This window comes from Oryctolagus cuniculus, chromosome 3 (assembly GCF_051225735.1).
Source record: "Oryctolagus cuniculus isolate XC-2025 breed Fujian yellow rabbit chromosome 3, ASM5122573v1, whole genome shotgun sequence".
Lineage (NCBI taxonomy): Eukaryota > Metazoa > Chordata > Mammalia > Lagomorpha > Leporidae > Oryctolagus > Oryctolagus cuniculus.
The window spans coordinates 73,675,744-73,699,356 of NC_142869.1; the positions used below are offsets into that span (position 1 = coordinate 73,675,744).

General features: G+C 37.9%; 1 pseudogene; it reads right to left on the bottom strand.

Moving 5' to 3' along the window:
• Positions 1-9,121, bottom strand: part of LOC149127393 (small nuclear ribonucleoprotein G pseudogene) — a 55,799-nt pseudogene extending 46,678 nt beyond the window's left edge.
• Between the last annotated feature and the right edge of the window lie 14,492 nt (positions 9,122-23,613).

Sequence of the window (23,613 nt, forward strand, 5' to 3'; positions counted from 1 at the left end):
ACTGTTAGAATTATATCCACTCCAATGTAATGTACTACATAGTCCCAGGAAATGATTACCATTAAATAAATAAGATCAACTAAATAACAGTAGACATTCAATCTGTGGACTTGGCACAGAATTCAGAAACTTCATTGTGATTCAAGTGTAGTGTCTACATTCTGAGAGTATTTTAACTTCTTCATGATTGCTACCAATTAATCTGTTATGGGATAGTACCCACTGCATATTAACCTAGGGAGCCAGAAATTCCTTGTTGATGATGCAGCAGTTTTGCTGCTTGGCAGTTACTGCTAAGTATGTTTTCTTTCATCAACCCAGTAACTTGCCTTTATTCAGCAGTGCGGTGCATATGAGCAATGCACCAGGACTTAGGGATTTAAGCACTAGTTAGAAGGATGAATTTGCAACATAAAAAGGTGCCTAGACAATATAAGGATTTATTGTGTAAATAGAACCCATATGAATAATAAGGAGAACAAAAAACACTTATAGTTTTAACACAATTAATGCAATCATAATTTCATAAGCTTATCAAGAAGCTGGGCATCTAGAAACATGAAATAGCATGATAGAGCACAATTTTTAAAATTTGAATTCAGAACTTGGTGCACACCGGAGTGAAGTAGTCAGTGATGTATCATGAAGACTGAATAGGTATCTGAAGAAGAGAAATTGGGTGGGCATTTTTAGATGGGGAAAGAATTTCTTGGAACTGAGATAAGGTATATTAGGTGAAGAGTAAATGAATTAATTTTGGTGTGAGACAAATAGGTAGGCAGCCAGGTAGGTCTGCAGTGAGCTGCAAGTACCTGCAAATCCCCCCACAATGTAATTCTATCCTTCTAATTGTCAATCAAAAAGCCCTTTTGCTTGGGACGCACTGCTTCATTTAGGACCTAACAGTAGGCACCATGAAAATATGAATATGAAACTCCTTGTGGAACTTGTGGAGCTACCATAAAATTCCTGGGTGCCTCCAGGCCTGTAGGGGCACTACCCTCTACCTCACAAAGAGGTAACAACTGGGATGGGCTCTCTCTTTTGCTGTACACCATGGTTGGAGGTGCTGCACAGGTATCTTCTCTCCTTCCCCAACCCCTTCTCCCTTTGGGCAATCTTCTGAGCCACTTATAAAGGGTATTTCTCTATGTGGGGAAAACCATGCTCATGCAAGAACATGTGTTCACTTTCCCACCTTTTGAATCAAGTTTGTTATCACTTCATGTACCTTATATGTGTTGGCACTTAGAATGCTTTTTCCATTGTAGGAAAAGGACATGGAGTAAAAATTAAAACACCGGTGCCCACATCAGTTTGGCCAAAGCATAGAATCTATGTCACAAAATAGCAGTTGATGATGCTGGAAATGTAAGTTTTAGATCATTCTAAAGAGTCTTAAGTGTTAAACTACAATATTTTGGCATTATAAAATGTCAGTTATTGGAGAAAGTTTCACATAATAAAAACTTAACAGTGAGATTTTTCATTGTTTTTAAAGAATTTAGAAACCAATGGAAGCCTCATTGGTCATTAAGTGAAGTGAAGCAGATATTCTGCAGATCTTGATCTGAAGATTATGCATCTTTGAATTTTTCACAAATAACCACACATAAATATCCATCAGGTCTATTCACTGCTTGTCATAACTTCTATAATAGTTGAGTCAGTCCATTATTGTGTAGAAAAAGACTTTGAAGAGAAAATGTAAGAAGTTTTACTGGGCAGGATATCAGTAACTTCAATTTTGAAGGTACTATGAAATGGTTTATATGTTATAAAGTGTTAATAAGAAGTCTATAAAATTACACTTGTGGCCTATATTTTATCCTACTGAATATATTCTTAGAACGTACTGCTTAGTTTTCCTTGCACGTTTCCCTAACCTTCACATTTCTTTCTCCTTGGGATTCTTCACCCCCTGACTAAGTTAAGATATCCTATTATATCTACTCATCTAACTGTTCTTTTCTTTACAGTATTTCTTGTAATAGTAAGTGGGAAATATTGCTGCATGGTTTTGTTTGATGTGTATCTCCCCAACTAAGTATCAGCCTTTAATGTGATGCCTAGTGCCTAGCATGCAGGAGAATGAACTAAATATTTGCTGAACAAATGAAATGAACCACACTTGTTTTTATCTTTTCTTTCTATTGTAAAGAGAGAATAATGGAATGTAGAAGTAATGTAAAACTTCACTAGTATCCTTATTTCAAAGGAATTAGCAATTTAATAGTTTAAAACAAAAATGAGGCTCTAGAACCGTGCCATAAACGCCATACCTAATTCATTAATGTATTTGTGTCAAATTCAACATAAATTTGAAGGCTTAATGACAAAAAGAAGTAGGTAGTTCCAGGTAAATTCCAAGGTATTTAATTATTATAAGAGCAGTTCAGTGGTGGCTCAGCCTCATAGACTTACTTTTTTTTGCTTTCTATGATGAGTGGATTAACATTTCTGAGTGCTATCTTGAGGACCATAAAGGTTTCATCAGAGGAAATTATCAAATTAATTGTATATATTACAATTAAGGCAAATACAGACAGCTTCATATTGTTTAAAACCTTTTTGTTTTGTTTTATTTTGTTTTGTAAACAAAAAGTACTGGTTCTACATATTGGTGCTGTTACTGTCTTTTATGTTTGAACTTCCAGCTAAAATATTTTTAAATATATAGAAAACCTGAAAACTTGAGAATTGAAAACTAGAAAGAATAACTGGATATCTTAGTTATTATTATAGCTAGAACATTACAAAATTAGTTACAATTATAAAGTTATAGTAATAAACACAATTTCAATGTAAATGCCACTTTCTACTTGCTTTGATTTATTATTTAATGATTATCTTATTTAGATCCAATGATAGAAATAAATTAAATCAGGAGTTCAAAATATCCATTTTTTTTTTTTTTTGACAGGCAGGAGTGGACAGTGAGAGAGAGACAGAGAGAAAGGTCTTCCTTTTTTTTGCCGTTGGTTCACCCTCCAATGCAACCAGCGCACTGCGCCGAACCGATGGCAGGAGCCAGGTACTTCTCCTGGTCTCCCATGGGGTGCAGGGCCCAAGGACTTGGGCCATCCTCCACTGCATTCCCTGGCCACAGCAGAGAGCTGGCCTGGAAGAGGGGCAACCGCAAAATATCCATTTTAAAGAGATTTCTAGCTTTTTTTTTCTAGCTATTCTGCACAATACTTTACATAGTTAACACTCATTTTTATGATGGCTGAATTATAATTTAATAAAATATATCGGGGCTGGCACTGTGGCATAGCGGATAAAGCCACTGCCTGCAGTGCCAGCATCCATTATAGGCACTGGTTCAAGTCCCAGTTGTTCCATGTCCAATCCAGCTGTCTGCTGGGAAAGCAGTGGAAGAAGGCCCAAGTCTTTGGGCCCCTGTACACGTGAGGGAGACCTGGAAGAAATTCCTGGATCCTGGCTTCGGACTGGAGCAGCTCCGTCTACTGCGGCCATCTGGAGAGTGAATCAGCAGGTGGAAGATCTCTCTCTCTCTCTCTCTCTCTCCCTCTCTCTGTCTCTGCCTCTCTGTAACTCTGCCTTTCAAAAAATAAAGTATATCTTGAAGTTGATTACTTCCTTAGCTCCTTAGATGTCAGTTTTAAAGGGAGACCAACAGTTCTACTCTAGGAATTCAGCATCAAACCAATGCAATAACCTAAATCATTCTATTTAGAGGTGGTAGTTTCACTATCCAGTATCAACAAAGGATTGTGATTATAACAATCAACAGTTATTAAAGAGCTGATAATCAATTATCTCAATAAGAAAAACCTCTTCCCAGGAATCATTTTTCAAAACATTTTTCTACCCTCACATCATGAATAAGTTTGAATCAGCAAATGAACTAAAACTAGCAGAAGATGGTCAACTGTATTCATCTTTATATCTATGTACCAGCAATGTATCCAAGAATTATTGGTGTTCATAAAAAATATAGCACAGGGGGCAAACACTCTTTGCTTCATATCAAGTCATCATTGGCGTTTTTTCTTCTCCAAAGCCAAAGTGTATCTGAGATCCTAGTGTAGCACAAAGCCTCTGAGATGCCTGTGGTTACTCTACTGAAGGTATGACCAGAAAATCCAGGTATGGGCAACTCAGAGAACAGTGCCAGTCTTCTAGTCTCACAACTTATATAATAAATATAAAAGAAGATAATTTGCTTCAAAGGCCATTCCTTTGGCACCACAAGGGTATTTTTCTGATTAGTTACCATTTGAAGTGGTGAAATAAAACTAGTTATATTGAACTCATATTTTAGAAATGCAACTAAAGAAAGTCAACCTGTAATTATCTGGTCATTATTTTACAATTTATAAAGAATTTTTCTTTCCTCTGTTCTGTGCAACTGATGGCTTGGTAAATAAGCCCCTCAGGTTTCCAGTTCATTAAATTAAGATTGACAGAGGCCGAGAAGCTTTTGCAAAACTGCATCTCCTACCCTGAGAGTCCTTAAAGGCTTTTAGCAGGAACTATTAAATTGTTCCTGCGAGGCTATTGTGACATTAAGTGGATGTTTTTCTGGGAAAATTCAAATGAAAGAAGGTGAAATGATGTTTCCAAAGCAACAAACCTATTTTATCTATCTGTGGACTGTCTTTAAGATATGTGTGTGTGTGCACGCACACATACACACTTCCTCCCACCAGGATTTTGCTTAAGCTATTGTGGTGGTAGAACAGATAATCAACTTAATTTAACTGTGGTATCTCCAGATTCCAGCCTGCCACACACTCTGATTTGATTCATTCATTGCATCCACCAAACTAGTCTTTTGTTGTTCTTTCCTGGGAAAAGGAAAACATGATTTATTTCAGTCTTTCCTGCTGGACTTTGAGATGTTTCCTGAAAGTTATTTTCTCTCTTACTCTGTTTCTAAAAAGCATATTCCTACATACTTTGGGAAACTGAAGGAAAACAACCCCATACATATTTCTGTGCCTATAAAAATGAAGAATTATAGTTTTGATGCAATTACAATGACTAATGCAAATAAAAAGATTTAAGAATGCTTTTAATAACCGCTTCTAGTGTTGCCAGATTTACTGTCATATACAGCAATTCAACTCTCTTCCTCTTAATATAATATGCCATTTTTTCTTCAGTGAAGATTTCTTTTTACTGCTAAATCCTTGAGTCTCATAATATAAAATATACTAGATTACAATCTTATCACCCTGACTGACATTTTTCCCCTTCTAAGAAATAAAACCAATAGTGCTACCTTTAAAATAATATCTGGAATAATACCTTCAAAGAATCAGTGGTGAATTTTATCACAGAATATAAAATCTAGATCTTATTTGATTTTTTCCTATTTGAAAAAATAATGATAGAAGATTCAAATAGTAAATAATTAAAGCAGCATGCAACTATTATAGTTAGAATTTTTCATTTGCTAACAAATTTAGCCAAATTAATTAGGGAATTGAGAACAAAAAAGCAGGTTAATTAAAAACAATGAGACTTCTCATGTTGCAATTATAGGAACAACTGATTTCCCTTAATATAAAATACAGGCAAAAATAAATGTAAAAGTACAACCACCAAATATGAAAAAAAAACAATAAAATTCCCCAGGTCTTACATAAAGAGTGAATAAGCTGTTGTATAATTATTTTAAATGAAGATATTGCCCTCCCTTTCTGTTTAAGATGTAAATATTCTTTGGAGAAGTACACGCTGAGTAACTTTCATATAAAATCATGAAATTATAAAATATGGAAGGGATGTCACCTTGGCATAGTAGGATAAGCCACTGCCTGCAGTGATGGCATTCCATATGGGCGCCATTTTGAATCTTGGCTGCTCCACTTCCTGGGAAAACAGCGTAAGACGGCCCAAGAAAAAAGCTCCTGGCTCCTGGCTTCAGATCGGCCCAGCTCTGGCCATCGCAGCCATCTGAGGAGTGAACCAGTAGATGGAAGATCTCTCACTGTCTCTTCCTCTCTCTATCTATAACTTTGCCTCTCAAATAAATGAATAAATCTTTAAAAATAAATAAATAATAGATAAATAAATAAAAGTTGGATACTGGGTCCTTTCTTGAGAACAGGTTTTTTTATTTCTTTTTTAAGATTTATTTATTTATTTGAAAGGCAGAGTTTCAGGGAGGCAGAGGCAGCGAGAGAGAGAGAGGGAGAGAGGGAGAGAGGGAGAGAGAGAGAGAGCAAGAGAGAGAGAGCGAGCGAGAGAGAGAGGTCTTCCATTCACTGATTTACTCTCCAAATGTCCACAATGGCTGGAGCTGGGCCAATTTGAAGCCAGGAGTTTCTTCCAGGTCTTCTACGTGGGTGCAGGAGCCCAAGGACTTGGGCCATCTTCTACTGCTTTCTCAGGCCCTTCATTCTCACTTCTATTTCTGTTGTACTATACAAACTTAACCCAATCTGGCCTGAAGCAGAATCTAGAAAAAAGATTCTGTCTTTCCAGCAGGAAAATCTTTCACATCAGTATCTGGGGATTGGTACAACTGAACCTTGGGATAGATTTTAATTTAAGATGTGTGTGGCTATTGCTGGATCTGAAGTGGAGCAGCCGGGACTCGAACTGGCGCCCACAAGGGATGCCAGCAACTGCAGGAGGCGGCTTTTATCTTCTATGTCACAGTGCTGGCTCCTAAGAACAGGTTTTGGTGGAGATCTGAAAGAAGGAAAATGATGATGGAAGAAGGCAAGGGCTTTATTTTGATTATAAATTTGATATCTTACAGAAAGTTCTTACAACTCATTCTGCAATTCCTTACAATTCTTGCCACATATCACATCAATGTTAACACATTTTCTCAATGTGTTCCCAGAAAACCAAGCCCATCCTTATTCTTATATTAAGATGTATTCCCATTCTTTAAATGTTTACTCCCTTATTTCTTTCAAAGCATTTGTTCTGGTGGACTTGTTACATAACCTAGAGATACACATAGTTTTATAAAATGAATTCTAGGTGCTGAGCAGAATAGGAACCAAAGTGGGCTGTATCAATTGTGACATCTCAGATTGGGATGTATTGAGCCAATGCTTCCTGCACTTTTATAAATTAAAAAAAAAAAATCCTCTAAGGAGCTATTAAGACACTATCAAGTATTGACGGGTTCCATCTTAGTCCTGTTATAACCATGTGTTTCTTCTGACTTTCTGAAACAACAACAACAAAAAAAAAAATCAATGTGTCCTTTGAAAAGGCTCTATGCATTAAAATTCAAGCTTTAGTAATGACCTGAAGAAAGGCACACTTCAGGTCAGGGAATTTCTGCAAATTAAGCATACTGCAACATCACTCCACCAAAGCCCGTGGATACCTGAGCTTCCCAACAAGTCAATATCATACCTCGTTATGAAGTCAAGGGGAAGCATAAGTTACATACATTTTCAGGTTGAAACCTGCCATGTTTAATTTCAGTCTTTCAAATTTGTCAACACTCTGCACAAAAGGCAGATTTCAAAATATTATTAAAATGTCTCAAATGGACAGTTGAAAGCCAATATGCTGCTTCTCTCAGACACTACTAATTAGTAATTCGGAACAACACAGATTTTTCATGGCTAGTACAGGAAAGGGGACCTGTTGGCTAATTTGGATGCCTGGGCTCCCAAACCACTGAAATTGCCCTTTGAATTGCTCCTTCTCCTAACTCCACTGGTTTTTTAACCCTCCCATTTTTATTCACCTTAATCTTTGCAATGAATTTGACACCTTGGCACATCCTTGTCTTTGCACGCCCTCTTTCAAGGCTACAAGTGCAGAGAAGATCCTGGTTTTTCTCTGATTTCTCCAGTCTCCCTTACTTTACATGACTTTTCCAATCTTTCTGGTTTTCTGTTTCACTATGGGTGTAGCCCAAGACTGACTCCTTCATTCACTCTTCTATTTCTGTTGTACTATACAAACTTAACCCAATCCGGCCTGAAGCAGAACCTAGAAAAAAGATTCTGTCTTTCCGGCAGGAAAATCTTCCACATCAGTATCTGGGGACTGGTACAACTGAACCTTGGGATAGATTTCAATTTACGATGTGTGTGGCTATTGCTGAACATCCTCACCACACTCTCACTTTCAGAACTCTGTGCTGCCTTTTCCTTCTGCCCAGAACACCTTCTCTCAGGTAGGAGCTCACTCTGCCTGCTTCATGCATTTGCTCAGATCCTTCCTTCTCAGTGAGGGCTCTTATGACTATTTAATACTGCACTGTGGGGGCTGGCGCTGTGGCATAGCAGGTGAAACCACTGCCTGCAATGCCATCATCCCATATGGGCGCCGGTTCTAGTCCTGGCTGCTCCACTTCCTATCCAGCTCTCTGCTATAACCTGGGAAAGCAGTGGAAGATGGCCCAAGTCCGTGGGCCCCTGCACCCACATGGGAGATCCAGAGAAAGCTCCTGGCTCCTGCCTCTGGATGGGTACAGCTCCAATCATTGCAGTCATCTCGGGAGTGAACCAGCAGACGAAGACCTCTCTCTCTCTCTCTCTCTCTCTCAGCCTCTGCCTCTCAAACTCTGCCTTTCAAATAAATAAATGAATCTAAAAAAAAAAAAAAAACTGCACTGTGTTACTCATTCTCTTACCCCTTATTCTGCTCGACCTTGTATTTTTCTACATTTTCAAATTTCAAAACATCATATACCTTTTCAGTATGCATTAGTTATTGTTCTCTTTGTTTGCTTCTGAGTTCAAGTAAAACATCACCAACTGAGGAGCTTATAGACAACATAAATATATTCTGTGTAGTTTTGGAAGCTGGAAGTCTGAGATCAAGGTGCCAGCTTGGGCAGGTTCTCATGAGAGCCTTCTTCTTTCTCCTTTTATCCTCCCACGATAGACTGAGGGTGATGTTGCACCTTCCCAAGGCCCCATCTCCTAAAGCCATGACACAGGGGGTTAGGATTTCAACACAAGAATTTTCAGGGGCATGAGCACAAATATTCAGCTACCTGATACAATAAATGATCCATTTTGATCACTGAGTATCGGAATGGCCTTAAACAGTGATTGGCATTCAGAGGTGACCAATGACTATTACCCTGAGCTATAAACTTCCCTACATTATCTACTATCTCCTTTCCTTTTTCACTAATAACTTCATCCAAGGTTCCTCTCATCATAATTAGCTAATTAGCATGTTAATTGCAGTTCCTGCTCCCCCTCTCTTTAAGCCATCTCCTTTATTGTTGGCTGATCTTCTTCAAAATCCAAATTTATCTTCTCATTACCATTCTCCGAAATGTACACTCTAAGGCCAGCTCAAAATTTCTTATTCTAGAATTTTACTTGTTTTTTTTTTTTTTAAAGATTTATTTATTTGAAAGTCAGAGTTACACAGAGAGAAAAGGAGAGGAACATAGAGAGAGGTCTTCCATTAGCTGGCTAACTCTCCAATTGGCTGCAACAGCCAGAGCTGTGCTGATCTGAAGCCAGGAGCCAGGAGCTTTTTCTAGGTCTCCCACGTGGGTGCAAGGGCCCAAGAACTTGCGCCATCTTCTACTGCTTTCCCAGGCCACAGCAGAGAGCTGGATCAGAAGTGGAGCACCCAGGACTCGAACCTGCACCCATATGGGATGCCGGCAACTCAGGCCAGGGCGTTAACCCACTGCGCCACCATGCCGGCCCCTATTCTGGAATTTTAAAGCCCTCCTCACTGTGACTACCAATTCCACCCAGCCTCATCCACACCTACTCCTCAGTCAACTCCAATGAACCTGGTAACACCTTTTCATTTAATCCCATTGTGATACAAACTATTTACTGTACATTTGGAAGTTTAAACAATATTTATACTAAAAAAAGACAGACACTTGACTGATTTACTTTGGTGTGTGTGTGTGTGTGTGTGTGTGTGTGTTCTCCTACCTAAAATGCCTCTTACCTCTACTTTCATGTTCTGGGAAAGCAAATCATAACTATATTTAAAGGTTCAAGTTCAACTGACTGTATGATTGATTCTATGCCTCTGAAAGTCATACTGTCTTTTAGTAAGCATAAATCATGGTTTGCCTCTCACACATACTCTGATATGCCTTTCCTCACCTTCTGTCTCCCACCATAAGAAACACTGATTTATGGATCATACAAGCCTCCTCATTCCAAAATTATGAGCAGTATATTCTCCTAGGAGGCACTTCTTGCTTCAAAATCAGAATCCAACTTAGGAGGAAAAGCCTAGGGCAACCTGGGCCTCCAAGGAAGGGGAACGGGATTTACTCTTTGCATGCGTGAGAAAGCTGGCATCCAGGCGCTGTCACTCTTCACCACCATCTCTAGGTGCTTGGAGTCGGCCAGCGGGGCTGGGATTCTGGGGGCCCCTTCAGACACAGGTAGATTGTCCTTCACAAGCAGGCTGCCGGCTGTGGCTGGAAAGCCTGTCTCTAGGCCAACTGGCATCTCCCCCACTAACAGCTTCTTGTGCTGCATGTGTGACCTTGCGGTTTTAAATCACACCTCCAGGGTGGCTGCAATCTTTCACCCAGAGCTAGCAGAGGAGGGGGCTGAGCCCCTAGGGAGATGGACAGTCTCCAGGAGACCACCCCTCCCTCCCGCCTGCTATCTCCATGAGCCCCAAGCCAATCAACATACACATGTGACACCCCCTGTCCAATGGGCACCCCCAAAAGGATAACCCAGTGAACAGAGAGGAATGCCTTAAAAACGTGGGACACTTCCTCAAAGCCAGTGTCCGGCTCCGTCACTCCACCTGGTCTCCTCGCAGACTAGACATTTTGTCTGTCGCTTGCCAATTGAATAAAAGTTTCTGCCTCTTCGCAAACTGTTTCCTGGCTTTTTATTTCTATACTAAGCTGAGGAAAGGAATCCATGAGACTCGCTCTGGCAACCACCCTTCCCTCCGCAACTGCTAACAGCTCACATGGTTCCTGTTCCAGAAGGTACTCCCAAACAATCCTTCTCTCGCTACTCCTCCCCTCCTTGGATTTTCTACTTTATTTCTTAGGTATTAAATATTCTAGAACTTGACATTATTTCACCTTGTATTTTTTTTCACTCATATATGAGAGTACTTCAAAATGTTCATGGGAAAATGCAATTAAAAGGTGAGTTTGCTTTGCCTCAAAAAAAAAAAAAAAAAACACACACACACAAAATACCTGAATTCCATGAAAAATTTTTCCATAAAATGAATTTTCCACTAAGTTTTTGCAGCTCTCTCATTTAGAGCATTGTAGAAATTCTTGAACATGTAAACTATCTACCCAACAGCAACTTATAACTTCATTTATCAGTAGTCACCAGGCAAATTTTTACAAAATTCATAGTCCAGGGCTTCAACTCAGATCTATAGAAACTGAATTACTTGCACTGTTTTGAAAAAATTTGTATTCTTTAAAAAACCCCCCCAAATTCTGATAATTGACTAGATATAGGCATACTGCTTTAGAAAACTTACTAAGGGCTGACAAATAGCAAAAATTCAAAACACTTTTTTACTTGAAAATTATTTATCTTAAAAGCACATGACTAAAGCTCATGAATCTCAATATTTTTACTCACCTTCTCTAGGTTTTTAGAGCTAACATTTGAATTTGCATCATGTAAGAAGAAAATTTTATATTTCAAAACACCTGAAATTTCACCATATATATAATAACATATTATGTGAATATAGTCATGTCACATATACAGTTGCAGAGTCTCATTTTTCTTTCGTAAAACTTTACTTTAGATACTTTTTTTTTGACAGATAGTTAGTGAGAGAGACAGAGAGAAAGGTCTTCCTTCTGTTGGTTCACCACCCAAATGGCTGCTACAGCCGGAGCTACGCTGATCCAAAGCCAAGAGCCAGGTGCTTCCTCCTGGTTTCCCCTGCAGGTACAGGGGCCCAAGCACTTGGGCCATCCTCCACTGCCTTCCCTGGCCACAGCAGAGAGCTGGACTGGAAGAGGAGCAGCCGGGACTAGAACCTGGTGCCCATATGGGATGCCGGTACCGCAGGCGGAGGATTAGCCAAGTGAGCCACAGCGCCGGCCCCTAGATACTTCTTATATGTCCTTATTTAATACTGTCAAAGGAATATCCTTTTGGAGTGAGGGTGCCAACTAAATAATCATTTCCCCACCTTTGGACTTATTTATCATTTTCCCTAAGTTTGTAAACATTATAACATAACTTTTAAAGAAGTAATTCACTGAATATAGATATAACTTCTTAACCTATTTTAAAGGTACTGTTTTTTGCACATAGTCTAATCATGGACATACATTTTGTGCTGATCATTACAGTTAGTCTGTTTTGACATTTTCAGGATCTTCAATTTTCCATCAACTGTCAGTGGTCATGAAATTACTTGATCTTACTGGCATATTCTCTTGATTCCTGCATTTGGGGCTGGTCTCCCTCTTACCCTAGTCTCAGGAATATTCTCTAACACAAACTACACTAAAGGATAAGGACTGTAGAAATGGGGCAGTTCACAGTTTCTCCAAATGTGATCTACAGAGCCCCTGTAATACAAAGACCTGAGAAGCTTGATAAAAGTAAAGAGTCAGATATCCCTCTATGGGGTCTAGGAAAAGAAAATTTAAACAAGAACCCAAGGTATTTCTTATCCATAGTAACGATTGAGAAACCAGTCTTCCAGATACCAGACTATAAATGAATTTGCTACACAAATTTAACTTACTTCCAATGTCAACATACCTCCTATAATTCTACTTCTCTATAAAATGTTATACATATTTAACTGATGATCGCTAACATAATAGTTCATTTTTTCACTTCTCTCTCATTCCTCCTGTTCTCGGGTACATTCCTTCTAGAAAGTAGAAAACATATTTATTTTATGATTTGCATTTCTATTTGTTTTCCACTTAGAAACTGCCAAAGTATGCTAGTTGTTTAAATTTTAAACTGGATCCATATTCTGTAAAATAAGTTAGTCTTGATGATTACACAAAATTATTTATTTGACTTCAAGTGTTTCACCTCTTTTGTTCTTAAAATATAATGTTTGACATCTTAAGGATTTTGTTAATAGACATGTATTTTGTGTAGGGCTCTCTATAAACTAACAAAAAAGTGTTCAGCAAAATTCACCTATGTATCAGGCATTGTTATATGCTCTGAAGACAGAAATATGAGAAGAGGGTTTCTTCCACTGGAGACAGTAACCCTTTACTATTGAAGCTGGTCTCATCAGAAATGTTTATAAGGTAATACAATGAAGTCAAAAGCATGCATCAAACATTAAGAAAAAATACTGTAACTTGAAAGGATCGTGAAGACTCTCATCATGGGTATAACAGCATGGCTGAATTTAACTGAATATAAAAATAAAGACTATCTATCTAATTTGATGTGGTTTATTTATAACCCTGTTGTTCATACCAAAAAGCTATCTTTGAATAGTATCAAACATGCCTTATTATAACAACAGGATCTATAAAATATTCCTATTTCATTTTTAGAAACAAAAGATCTTTGATAGATTCTGTATATTTTCATTTCAGTGGTATATTATTAGATGAATTGTTTCTTATTATGACCCATTTGTATAGCAGAGAATAGCTGATGCACTCACACACATACACGTAGGTGAAACATGCTTATCTCATCAAGCCATGTTACCATAATTGGTATTGCCAAAGAAAAACTCAGATTCTTAACGTCATTACCAAATAAATATTGCAGAACATTCTCATAGCTAAAAATTCAATCTTCTGCGAAGTCACAATCTCTTTTATAACCAATTATATTAAAAAAATGAAGAAACACGACCATCTATAAAAATGGCTAAAACTGAAAGCAGTGACAACACCAAATGCTTATGCACGTTGTAAAGCAACCAGAATTCTTATTCATTGCTGGCCAAAACAGAAAAAGCCACCACTACCTTGAAATATAGTTGGAAAGTTTTTGACAATATGACATATTCTTATCATTAGATTCAATAATCATACTCTTTGGTATATATCCAAGTAAGTTAAAAGTTTATGTTCATATAAAAATTGGCAGACAAATGTTTATAGTGAGTTTATAAAAAATTCTTAAACTTAGAAGCAACAAGCATGTCCTTCAGTTGATAAAGGTATAAACTGCAGCACTTCAAATCAATGGAATATCATTCAGTTATTAACAAAAATGAGCTATCAAACCACAAAAAGAGATAGAAGAACCGTAACTGCATATTGCTTCAGTGAAAGAATACAGTGTGAAAAGGCTAACCATACCGATTCCAACTATGTGACATGCTCACAAAAAGCCAATGCCACTGTGTCAGTTAAAATGATCAGAGATTGCCAGGGTGAGCAGAGGGCAACAATGGCGAATGGGGTACACTGAATTTTTGGAGAACTGAATCTTTTCTGTATGATGCAATAATGATTGTAATATATCATTATACATTTGGCAAATCTCATTGAATGGACAACACAGCAAACCCTATATAACCACAGGTTGTTTTTTATAACAATTCATCAGTTTGAACAAATACACCCCACTAATATGAGAAAATTTGTGGGGGTGTGTTGGGGAAGTGGGGTATGTAGGAATGCTGTATTTTCCAACTCATTTTTCTGCAAATCTAAAAATTACTTTTATATAATATCTGTTAACGAAATAAAAGGGAAAAAGGAAAAGGCAAACCTCTAACACAAATTGTAAAGGCAAACTAAAGCATTACAAACTCCTGGTAAGACAAACAACTTCTATAACTGCAATCAATCTATAACCATAATCATAACGGCATTTCCTGCTGCTCTGTCATCATGACAACACTGGCAACCCACTACCTCTGACTCCTGAATCAGGGCCTATGGTATACCTGGGACAATACTGGAAAAAGACACGAAGCAAATACCAGATTCTGCCCATTGGCCTGGAACCCACAGCTCTACAATATTCAGTCTGGGTATGAGTCAGGTCCCACATCTGTGGATGCACTGTTTGGCCACTTAGGTAAAAGAATCACGATTCACCCAGACGAGACCAAATGTTGTGAGGACTAAAAGTACACAACTTCCTCAGATCATGTGAGCCCTTGACATGCAGGAGATTCCGTTTTGCATAAACACCCCAGAGCTCTGGCTCCACCAGGACAACAGGAGGTTTTACAGAAATGAGATGTGCCCAGGAATCTTGAAGGGAGGGCTTCTATATCATTGGGTTGATAGAGAAGGAGAAAAATACCAATTCAGTCTTGACAAGCTCAAGACTGAACCATCTTTAAGTAAAAGTAACTTCACGTAAAAATGTAGGACCCAAAATAGTATCTTTGGCTAAGAAAAACTCTAAATTCAGAGACAAGCAAAGAGATGCATAAAATGCAGGGTACACTTCAGGCCTTTCAAGAAGAAAAGCTTTCATTCTGTTTTTTTCCAGAGCCCCTACACACAACGGTTTACAGATGTACAAAGATTGGACCACTTCACCCCTAGAGATGCTCCACACTGCCAATCATCTCTCCTGTGTGAGCAGCCTCTTCAGGGTTGGCCGTGTGCTTCATCATAAAAAGTCGGAGAAGCCACTTGCAACAGCATCTCTGCTAGTGGTGTTTCTATTCCTAAGTGGCCAGACTGGTGCTTCTCCTGTTTCTACACATCACCCTACTTCAAATATAAGATGAGTATTTGCCAAGAAATTATTTCTGAACAAAGAACACTTAACATTAATAATATTGTCTATTTTTATATCACAGTTTCATTAACTTTCAAAGGCTATAAGAAGCGAAAATTGGAACTGGTTGTTACCCTATGACGAAAGCTTCTGCCTTCCTCTCAGGGTAAAGTGTCTGCGCCTTCACACAGTTCCTCCACTCCTGGACTGACTGAGCAGATCTTGAAGAGTCTCTAACAAATCTAAGGAGAAAGAAAAATATATAAGTAACCTTGGAGTGTTCAGCTAACATCAGTACTTTATCACAAATTGTTCAGATTTTCTTTTTGCCATTTTGTGAAATTTCCACATATCTTGCACCAAACCATCATGCACAAAATAATAAGCACTTGGAGAATACTACATCAGGAAAGGAATTTTATGCTGTTACATTATTACAGTCCTCCTCATCCACCTTTGAATGAATGATGTCATTATCTCATAAAATCTTCTTAATAATGTTCCACAACTATTTGCTTACTTTTTTTAGACAAAATTTTGTTTTGTAGTATCACTAATAATAGCAGGTGTTTCTGCAAGAATAGCATATGGTCAGGCTTACACAGTCCTGTCCATGGCTTCCCTGAAACCGTTTTATTGCCTTCTTCTGCTGTAAGATATTCTAACACATTTTGGTCCCTAATCTCCTATGCTTAATTTTTTCTGACCTAAAAATCCCAACCAGTGTCCTAAGTACCCCCACGGAGACTATAATAACACTGACCTGAGCCAGTGCAAAAGTGTGCTCTGCCAGCATGTTCTTTAAGATAGCCTTCCATCAACACAAAGTTTCAGACATCCTTTTCTGGAGCTAGCAAATAAAATAAGCTGGCTTTGGCAGTCGATTATAGACTGCTCTAATTCGTTGAATCCATTTTCCACAGGATTTACTTGGCAGGCTTCTCTCCACTGCTAGCAAACTGACTATGTTTCTCTGTAAACCTTTTTTACAATTCTACCCAAACACCACTGTTTACACTGCAAAGAGTTATGTGTTCCTGAAAATATATTTTAAAGAAGACTTTCAGTGGGGTAATCTAATTTTGACCTCAACAACCTGCTAGTCACGTCGTGAGTAGCTTGCAATGGTTTGGGGATATATAAAACTGGAGAAACTGGGAGGCCTGGTCTGTGCTACTTGGTCTAAGATGTGTCCATCTTCATCTATTTGATTTGTCAAATGATCTGTTGTCTACTGAGGCACTTACCACAAATTAAGTTTGAAAGTACTTCTGATGCATACTTCTAAGAATGACCTTGAATATTCTTGTTATTCTTAAAAGCACATAGAGACTGGGGAAGGTGAGATTAATACATTCTCCTTGGAGAGATATAGGCATTTTTTTTTAAAGCATGGCCCTCTATTACTAATCTTTCTATTACAAAGGTAACTTCTTAACTGCCATTACCCCAATTAAATGTCTATAAGGAAAATAAAAATAAATCTAAAACATTTGAAAATTATTGGAATAAAAAAGATACAAATAGTATTTCTTTCATCAAATTTTTATGAATTTTAGAAAAGGCAAATGGAAGTTGTCATGGTAATCATAACACTGGTTGTAAAGGAGTAACTGGAAAATAACATGAAGTAACTTTCTGGAATGATGAAAATGATTCTGTTTCTTGATTGGGAAAGTGATTATATTAGTGCATATAATTTTCAAAAAAAAACCTGTAAGTATGTCTATAGAACATGTACTTTTTTTTTTTTTTTTTTTTTTTTTTTTTTTTTGACAGGCAGAGTAGACAGTGAGAGAGAGAGAGAAAGGTCTTCCTTTGCCGTTGGTTCACCCTCCAATGGCCGCCGCGGCTGGCGCGCTGCAGCCAGCGTACTGCGGCCGGCACACCGCGCTGATCCGAAGGCAGGAGCCAGGTACTTATCCTGGTCTCCCATGCGGGTGCAGGGCCCACGTACTTGGGCCATCCTCCACTGCACTCCCTGGCCACAGCAGAGAGCTGGCTTGGAAGAGGGGCAACCGAGACAGAATCCGGCGCCCTGACCGGGACTAGAACCCGGTGTGCTGGTGCCGCAAGGTGGAGGATTAGCCTAGTGAGCCGCGGCGCCGGCCAGAACATGTACATTTTATTGTGATTAATTTATACCTGAATTTAGAAACACACAAGCAAAACAAACAATGAAATGGAAGGAGACTTCTCTGTTTCTATAATGATTTTGAATCACTCTTTAAAGATTGGTACCTCCTTCCTGGCCAGTGAAAGCCAAATCTTCATTCTTTCATTTACGCATCTACTTAAAGATTCACTAAACACAAATACATCCAGAGTTAACACAGTGGCAGTGTACTAGAAGAAACAATGGTTCATAAAACAGACACAGTCCCTTCTCATACAGAGCTTAGCGCCTGTTGAGGAAAGTAGACAATTAAAATGGCTGAAAACAAAGAGTTATGCTGTTACAACATTGAAAGAAAGTCCAAAGCCTAATGAACTATTTTATATTAAGCCTCAACTCAATCTAAACTGAAAATATTGGTACTTATTAAGTCATTAAAAGCTGGTAGATTACTCAAAACAAAGCAATCCAATAGTGTCTTCCTAGTAAACCAAGCCTAAATGAGGGCACTTCAAAAAATTCGTGGAAATGGCATCAAAAGATAAGTTTATTTTGGTGTGAATTTTTTTTAAATCCAAGCACACTTTTTTCATAATATGCATTTCCATGAGCTTTATTGAAGGTCCCTTGTATATTCTCTAAGTCTAATAAATCAAAATGTCAAAATATTTTTCAAGTAAAATTTCAGTTGGCCACTGGGATTTTTTAAACATAATTTAGGCTGTCTAGGCCCTGCGGCAATTTATATATACAACTGTCCATGAAGATAACACGTTAAATGATCTTCTTTCCCATGAAGAAGTCCCAACTGGGAAGACAGGTACACCCACTTCTGCTGACCCTGCTTCCAATGAGGGATTTGTAAGCTTTCCCAAAAACAAGTATTATGCACACCTGCAATAAACGCAAGCTTCTAACAGGTGCAATACTTCATACACAAAGTATCACTACAGATAGGCCAATATTCAAACATAAAATGCTTTCTGGTAAATGTAGTCCACTCATCAAGACACTTCGATTTTTTATTTTTAAATGTTTGTTTATTCATTTTTACTGATTTGAAAGAGAGAAAGAAAAAGAGCAAGAGAGAGATCTTCCATCTGGTGGTTCCCTATCCAAATGCCTGATACAACAAGCCAGGCAGAGTCAGAGCCAGGATTCCAACTTGATCTCCCACATGTGTGGCAGGGACTCAGTACTTGAATCATTATCTGCTGTCTCTCAGGAACATTAGCAGTAAGCAGGATTAGAAGTGGAGGAAGAGACAAGACTCAATCATAACCACTCTGATATGGCATGTGGCATGCCAAGGGGTAGCTTAACCCACTGTGTCATAACACCCATCACCCTCACCTCAGCCTACTTTTAAATGAATTCCCTCTGTGGAAAATTCCATTTTAAAACCCACAAAACTTTTCCATAAGCTAACGAGTATCAAAAATCCTCCTGTTCATTTTTGGTTTTCTAACATCTATCTGTCCAAAATTCCCACAACATGGAAGGTGTCATTTAAAGAATAAATCTATGAAAGAATATAATTAAAAAGAGCAAAAACAAATAAAAATGTGAATCACACAATTACAACTACCAAGTCTTCTAAGGCAGGCTATCTCATTGTTTATTTTGTGAAATTATCTAGAAGACAACCAACATGATTTGCAAAGAACACTCTAAGAGAAAACATGCTAGTAACAGCTGGTAGTTCAACATTTAAAACTGGAATAAGAAGTTTACTTTAAACCAAAGCCATAATGGATAATGAATGTTTTATATTTAATGAACTAACTATCTACAACATTTTCCTCTCTCTAATCTCCACCAGTCTTCCCAGTCTCTCACCAGATAACTTCCAGTTTGGGATACATTCTGCTGGCAGAATGAAAAGTGGCCACTTGAACTCCAGAGTAGCTGGAACTCCAGGTAACTATCTCAAATACAAGAGCCATTCCATATACTCAGAAAATAGTTAGTTCAATCTTAACTGCAGACAGTCATTTTAATTACTTTCTCATTCTGGTTAGTGATAAAACTAAAAGGAATCCTGTAATACTGATTAGAGAATTACAGTCCCTACTTGGGTAGTTTTCACACATTTAACATTTAAGGAAATTTTCTTTTGACTAAGTAACAAAGTTTTAAAAGTTTTATGTTTTTTTTCAACAGTGACATGGTTGAGGATTAGAAAGTTAATATAATAAAATATCTTCCTAGAATGCTACCTTTTATCTTCTACCTTTCCAATTTCTACTCCTCCAAACCCATTTCCTATTTTTGTTTTGCTTCTGCCAATGTGAGTATTAGCTCTCTATGTTTCCTGGTCATTATCTGACATATACCTTCTCTCATATACTGCTTACAGAAATACTTTAAAGCAAATGTGGTACTGACCTTGTGAGATTTAAAGAATCTTACAAATAGTGATCTTAAGACCTTTTCAATCATTAAATATATAATTGCCATATAAAATTCTAGATTATTTCTAATAGCTTTGGTATTGTTACAGCTTTCTCCTTTAGTAATTCCCAAAGATAACACATTATGACCTTTGATCTATAGGCTCATATTCAGTGATAAGACCAACCTTTTCCATGTGACTACAACAAAATTTTAAGCAACTCTAACTTAATGGATCTATTAAACACTAAAATCTGCCTAACAGCACTAAAACATTCTGAAAACAGAAATAAAACCTTTAGAACTAATGACTTGGGATTAAATTTTTCCAGAGTTCAAGTTTTAGACATTAGCTTTATTGCATGTATGTAGTTAAGATAATTTCAAATATATATTTAGCTTCCACTATGTGCCACTTTTCCTATAAGAACGTAGAGGCACATAACTCTTCCTCTAAAATAGTTCATAGCATAGCCAATGGAGCTAAGAAGACATAAACATATCCAAAGATAATTTAATACCATTTGTCAAGTGTTGTAACGACTGTATAAACAGGGCTATGAAATATGTTGGCTAGACACATGAAACATGCTCACAGATAAAATTAAAATGACTAAGATGTGTTCCACAAATATTACTTGAGCAATGAGCATCTATCTTCAGGATAAGAATGTATGTTCTCCAAACCAGTCCTTAGGATACTATTCTATTACAGATTTCATTAAAAACTTACATATTTGATTATATTTTATTTTTAATTCTGCAATCTTTTCTTTAATATGTACTATGTGAGTAATTTAAGCAGAATTTTCTCAACCACAAAATGTACACACCTTTAGGGTTATTTGATATTTAATTCCATTATATATACAAAGTACTTAGTTGAGTATCTGATATGTGAGAAAGGAACTCATACACTGCTATTGAAGGGTTGGATTTTTCAATATAACTTGACCTTATGCAAAATTACCATGTATAAAAATCTTGGGTTAGAGTGCTGTTTAGGACATCTGCCATTCTATAAGTCTGCTGTGCATCCCACTTACCATGTTGGATTGTTCTCTCCCTTTTAATTCTACCAGTTAGTATTAGCAGACACTAGTCTTGTTTATGCTGTCCCTTTGACACTTAATCCTATCATTATGATCAATTATGAATGGAAGCTGATCACTTTGACTAGTGAGATGGCATTGGTACATGCCACCTTGATGGACTGAATTGGAATCCCATTGCAGATTTCTAACTCTACCATTAGGGGTAAGTCCAATTGAGCATGTGCCGAACTGTACATCTGCTCCCTCTCTTATTCCCATTCTTATATTTTTTCTTTATTTTTTATTTTGACAGGCAGAGTTAGTCAGTCAGTGAGAGAGAGAGAGACAGAGAGAAAGGTCTTCCTTCCATTGGTTCACCCCCCAGATGGTCACCACAGCCAGTGCGCTGTGCCGATCCAAAGCCAGGAACCAGTTGCCTCCTCCTGGTCTCCCATGCGCATGCAGGGCCCAAGCACTTGGCCATCCTCCACTGCCTTTCTGGGCCACAGCAGAGAGCTGGACTGGAAGAGGAGCAACCAGGACAGAATCCGGCACCCCAACCGGGACTAGAACCCGGGGTGCCAGCGCCGCAGGCGGAGGATTAGCCTAGTGAGCCACGGCCCCGGTCCCATTCTTATATTTAACAGAGATCACTTTTCAGTTAAATTTAAATACGTAAGAATAATTGTTTGTTAATTAAAAAGTTCAACCAATGGTATTAAGTAGAACAAAAAAATACTAAAAGGAATAAAATACTAAGTTGTTCCTCGACATTCAGGACAAGGGTTGATCAAGTCGTTGTTTCTCATGATGTCCATTTCACTTCAACAGGTTTCCTTTTAGGTGCTCAATTAGTTGTCACCGATCAGGGAGAACATATGATATTTGTCCCTTTGGGACTGGCTTATTTCATTCAGCATGATGCTTTCCAGATTCCTCCATTTTGTTGTAAATGACCGGATTTCATTTTTTTTTCTTTACTGCTGTATAGTATTCTATAGAGTATTTTAGGCATGGAAAGCCAAGACACTCTAGCAAAAAACCAACCAACGAAACAAACAAACAAACCTAAAGATCTCTGCGAGTGAGATCCCAGTGGAAAAACAGGCCATCAAAGAAGGAGGTACCTTTCTCTGAAGGGAGGAGAGAACTTCCACTTTGACTATGGCCTTATGTAAATAAGATTGGAGTTGGTGAACTCAAGAGGCTTCCATAGCCTTGGCAGCTCATGACAAGAGCCTGGGGTGATTGCTGACGCCATAAATAAGAGTGTCAGTTGTTAAATCAACAACAGGAGTCTCTGTGCACTTACTCCCCATGTAGGATCTCTGTCCTTAATGTGTTGTACTATGTGAATTAACGATATAACTAGTACTGAAACAGTACTTTACATGTTGTGTTTCTGTGTGGGTGTAAACTGTTGAAATCTTTACTTAATATATACTAAATTGATCTTCTGTATAAAGATAATTGAAAATGAATCTTGATGGATGGGATGGGAGAAGGCGTGAGAAATGGGATGGTTGTGGGTGGGACAGAGGTCATGGGGGGAAAAAGCCGCTATAATCCAAAAGTTCTACTTTGGAAATTTATGTTTATTAAATAAAAGTAAAAACAAACAAACAAGCAAACAAAAATTGGGTTAATTTTCAGTCCTTCCCTTAGAAAAAGTCACCCAACTTATCCAAATAGGTTGCTTGGTCTTTATACCTGAGGGGCAATTCAAAATTTCCTTTAAGACCAAGAAATCATATGGAACATCAATATTTGGCCAGACGTATACGCTCAAGAGAGACACTCATGCTTTGCTGTCTGCAATAGACATTGATCTTCAGATTTTCTACATGGATACTCAGGTAGGTTGTAAGCTATCTGCAAATTCCTTGTAAATACTGAAGGAGTGCAGGTGTTATCACTCTAAGGAATTTAGAGCATAGCAGACATTAGAAGAGACTTAAAGTCTGCAGCCTAGAAGGAAGAAACCTCTTTTCTATTGCTGAGTTTTCACTAACTGTACTCGTATGATAGGAAGGGACATATCTTATCAGCATACCTGGACAGACTTGTTGCACACTGCTGTCCTCTATTTTGGTCCCATGAAGAATAATTTATGAATCATTATTTATTATAAGGGTCAAACAGACTTTGTCCCAGGCCATAGTATATTCTGCAAACCTATTGTGTTCCACTAAAAATAATTTACTATTCCTTCAACCCTCCCTTTTCTCCCCTTCCCTTTGTAAAGGGGACTGGAAGTTTCTGAATTACTCTGAGCTTGTGCATAATCACATTCCTGTGATTATCCCATGCTGTGATTTTCCTCCTTTAGCACATTCATAAATGTGTATGCCTTTCTTAATATTGAGTCCTTTGTTAATTACTTCCAGCGAATCTTCAGAGGTTGGAGGGGTAATTTCCCTTCACTCTTACTATGTATTGGATAAAAAGACTTTGGAAAGAACATTGTGTATCTTCACTGGAAAAGGAT